This window comes from Calonectris borealis, unplaced genomic scaffold (genome assembly GCF_964195595.1).
Source record: "Calonectris borealis unplaced genomic scaffold, bCalBor7.hap1.2 HAP1_SCAFFOLD_44, whole genome shotgun sequence".
In the NCBI taxonomy this organism is placed as follows: domain Eukaryota; kingdom Metazoa; phylum Chordata; class Aves; order Procellariiformes; family Procellariidae; genus Calonectris; species Calonectris borealis.
This window is the reverse complement of record NW_027441456.1, coordinates 76,608-81,045: the sequence shown is the minus strand read 5'-3', so window position 1 is coordinate 81,045 and position 4,438 is coordinate 76,608. Positions and strand designations below refer to the sequence as shown.

The following is a 4,438-nucleotide window of genomic DNA, read 5'->3' as shown; positions in this document are numbered from 1 at the left end:
GCCAGGGCTGGTGTCTCTGCCAAGCCTGGCTTTGCCCTGGGGGCTCTCGGGGTGGGCAAGGAGGAGTCCTGGGAGGGATAAATCGGCCCCTCACCTTCTCCAGCTTCACCCAGGACTCACCACACTACAGAGAAAGATGAAGGTCGCAGCGCTCAGCGTGGCCCTGCTCTTCACCATCCTGCTGTGCACCCCGGAAGATGCTCAGGTGAGTCCCCACTGCCACAGGGAGAGGCTCAAGGCTGGGGATGGGTCTTGGCTGCAGGACGTCAGCTCTCTTGCAGAATGAAATTGCAGTGGTGAGCCTGAAACCCCTTGACATGGCCTCTCCCTCTCCCAAGCAAGGAGCTCCTCCAGGCTCCCCTGCACCTCCAGCCCTGGGCAATGCAGCTTTCTCCCTCCCACAATTCCATGTTCCTCTCTTCCCCCGCAATTAAACTTCTGGTGCCCAGAGACAGCGTTCCTCAGAGAGTGGTCAGACCTGTCCCTTCCCTAGGAGGGTCCACTGTAAAATCCTGTGAGGGCTCTTCTCTTGGTGCCCCCACATCTCTCCCTTTTGGCCTTCCCCATCCCATCCTTTTGTCCCCCTCAGACATGCCCTCCCCACGATCTCCTCCGTGTCCTATCTAGGGTCCCCAAATGCCCTCCCACTGATCGTTCCCAATGCCTTTCTTTCAGTCTTCCCCCTCAGTCCTTTGCCTTTCATCCTGTCCACTGTGGTAGTGTCCCCGGATCCCCTTCCTTGAAGTCCCACTCCCAAACATTCTCCCAGTCCCCTTCGTTTTGTCCTCTGCAGTCCTCTTCCTTCTGCCCCCACCAACCACCTCGCTTGAACTCCCCCTATCTCCTCCACTTGAATTTCTTTACCCCTCACTTGCATCCCACGCAGTCCTGTCCATTCAACGCCCCCAGCCCAGTCCCTTGGGGTCCGCTAATTCACCTCAGTGCCCTGTCTTTGGGTGCCCCCCACCCCCATCAGCTTCGGAGTCCCCAAATTCCCCACTCTATCCGTGTCTCCATCCCCACCCCTGGTCCTTGCCTGAACAGGTGTCCCCAGTGAAACTTGGAGGAATGGGGCTGGGGGGAGCAGAAGGGATTTTCCGCCTCAGACCAAGGGGAAGCCATGGGCCTGGGGGGACATGGGACACCTATGCCCTACCCACAGCCCCACCAAGGTCCAATCCAGACCACCCCTTTGCTCTCCTTCCCTAGGCATTGTTGGAAGCAAGTGGAAGTTATAGCCTGGACGTAAGTAGTCGGGTGGACTTGGAGGGCATCCAGTCTGGGGAATGGGAGGGCAATTTGGTCCTCCCATCCCTTGCTGGGACTGGGGACATCTCAGTGACCAGTGAGGTCTCATGGTCTCTCTACAGGTGGGGTCCAAACTCGGGCGAGTGAAGAGGGCTGAGGTAGGTACGATGAGTTCTGCTGGCTCCAGACCCTCCCGTTGCATGGCCACGACACTCCAGAGCATCCCAGCATAGGCCCCAATAGACCCCACTGCAACCCCAGAGAACACCCCTGCACCTCAGTGTTTTCCCAGGGAGGCCCCTTTCCCCAGGGCCCCCATTGCCTTCCCATCCATCCCATTACAACCCACTACACCCCAGGATGCCCCAGTACACAGCCACGCACCCAGGTGGGCCCCTTCCCCAGGACGCCCCCTGCTTTCTGTGCACCATCATGGAAACTCATGTACCCCATTTCTCCCTGGAGGCACCTTCCCCAAGGACCCCATTGCTTTCCCCTGCCTCCCACTCCACCCCAGTGTACCCAAGCATGTCCCCCCACCACTAACCCTCCCTTTCTCCCCAGCCCCTTCTGGCTGACCGGGTGGTGGAGCTTGTGCGCCGTAGACGCGTGGCTGCAGCTGTTCATGTCTAGGTGAGCAGCATCAGCCCCGCAAAGGATCCTGGGCCCCAGGGGATCCCTGAGCCCTCTCGGGTGGGCAGAACTTGGGTATGGGAGAGGGAAACAGAGGGGACTGTCCATGATCCATGTCTCAGGGTGAGCTGGACAGAGCTGCCCCCATGCCTTTCCTGGCACCCAGTGGGGCTCTACAGACCCAGAGGGTCACCGTGCAGGCCAGGCAAGGGCTCTGGTGCCATACAGACCCCCAGGATCACCTTGAGGGGTGGGCAGGGCTCTGGGAGCTTTAGGGGCATCCTGGGCTAATGACACACTGGGCAAGGGCCTCTAGGTGCCATATGGATCTCAGGAGAGCCAAGTTCTCTCCTGGGTATACTGAGGGCTCCAATTCCTGTCTCCTTTCCCAGATCCCTGCAGAGAGAGATAGTTGGGGCGAGGCCCCTCTCATGTCTCAGCAGACACTGGGGGTCTCATTTTGGGCTCTGTCTTTCAGGACTGGAACTGATGGTGACACCCCTGTCCCATCCCCCTCCAGCGGCATGAGGAGATGATCATCCCTGGATGACCCCACCTGGTCCCCTGGGAGGCCTGGGCCATTTCCCTCTAATGATCAATAAACCCCTTCAGCAAAGCTACGCTCTGTGTGTCCGTCGGTGTCCTTGTCCATGTCCCTGTCCATGTCCCCTCTCCTCTGCCAGCGCCCAGATGCCTGGGTTGTTTCTGGCTGCACCACTGCCATGAGCAGAGTGGCTGAGGGACCCCGGATGCCAGGGGTGTTTCTGTAAAGGAGATGCCCTTCCCACCCACCGTGTGCCCCCAGATAAGGGCACATTAGGGCAAACTGGGGTATCCCCCCATGAGGCTGGGAGAGGTAAGGGGCAGATGGTGCCAACCTCCCAGTGTTTTGGAGGCACAATGGGAAACAGGTTCTTACCGGGACTCTAGTGAGCACCATCCCCCAAACAGCACAATTTGGTGTCAGGACAGGAGAGGAGCGTGGACAGGCAGCCTGGACGCCTGGCTGCTCTGCCCCACTCTGGGAGGGGTGGTGGTTCCCTGCCCCATGGGTTCACCACTCCCGGGTTCACCACTCCTGGGTTCACAGGAGATTTCTGAGCTCCAGCTCTTATGAATTGGTTTGTGCAGAAGGGAGTATGAATTTAGAAAAAAACCCAAACATCCTGGACAGTAAGTAATAGAGGCATGGAATCATAGAACCATGGAATCACAGAATGGTTTACGTTGGAAGGGACCTTTAAAGATCATCTAGTTGCAACCCCGCCCACAGCAGGGACATCTTCCACTAGCTCAGGTTGCTCAACGCCCCGTCCAACCTGACCTTGAACATTTCCAGGAATGGGGCATCCACAACTTCTCTGGGCAACCTGTTCCAGTGTCTCAGCACCCTGATCATAAAAAATCTCTTCCTGATGTCAAATCTAAATCTTCCCTCTTATAGTTTAAAGCCATTACCTCTTGTCCTATCACTACAAGCCCTGGTAAAAAGTCTCTCTCCATCTTTCTTATAAGCCCCCTTTAGGTATTTGTCATGGTGTAACCCCGATGGGCAGCTAAGCACCATACAGCCATTCACTCACTCGCCCCACAATGGGACGGGGGAGAGAATCAGAAGGGTAAAAGTGAGAAAACTAATGGGTTGAGATAAAGACACTTTAATACATAAAGTAAAAGCTGCACACTTCATTCATTACTTTCCATTGGCAGGCAGGTGTTTAACCATCCCCATGCATAATAACTACTTGGGAAGACACATGCCATAACTCTGAATGTGCCTCCCTTTCTTCTTCCCCCAGCTTTTATTTCTGAGCATGACATCGTATGGTATGGAATACCCCTTTGGTCATTTGGGGTCAGCTGTCCCAGCTGTGTCCCCTCCCAAATTCTTGTGCATCCCCAGCCTACTCTCTGACGGGGCAGTATGAGGAGCAGAAAAGGCCTTGATGGTGTGCAAGCACTGTTCAGCAAGAACTAAATCCCTGTGTTACCAACACTGTTTTCATTGCAAATCCAAAACACAAATCCCTACACTAGCGACTATGAAGAAATTTAACTCTGTCCCACTCAAATCCAGTCCAGTATTGAAAGGCCATGATAAGGTGTCCCCAGAGCCTTCTCTTCTCTGGGCTGAACAACCCCAATTCTCTCAACCTTTCTTCATAGGAGAGGTATTCCAGCTCTCAGATCGTTTCCATGGCCCTCCTCTGAACCCACTCCAACAGGTCCATGTCTTTTCTGTGCAGGGGGCTCCAGAGCTGGACACAGTGCTCCACGGGGGGTCTCACAAGAGCAGAGGAGAGGGAGAGAATCACCTCCCTCGACCTGCTGGCCATGCTTCTTTTGATGCAGCCCAGGAAACGGTTGGCCTTCTGGACTGCGAGCACACATTGCCAGCTCATGTCCAAGTTTTCATCCACCAGTATCCTCAAGTCCTTCTTCGCAGGGCTGCTCTCAATCCCTTCATCCCCCATGCTGTACTGATAGTGAGGATTGCCCCAACCCAGGGGCACTTGGCCTTCTTGAACTTCATGAGGTTTGCATGGACCAACCCCCC

General features: G+C 55.7%; 1 long non-coding RNA gene across 1 annotated transcript; it reads left to right on the top strand.

The window, feature by feature from the left end:
- Nucleotides 1-1,222: 1,222 nt before the first annotated feature.
- LOC142076324 (uncharacterized) lies at nt 1,223-2,501 on the top strand. Its single transcript, XR_012671140.1, has 4 exons — nt 1,223-1,245; nt 1,371-1,406; nt 1,813-1,881; nt 2,360-2,501. It is a non-coding gene; the product is annotated as an uncharacterized LOC142076324 (long non-coding RNA).
- Nucleotides 2,502-4,438: the final 1,937 nt, after the last annotated feature.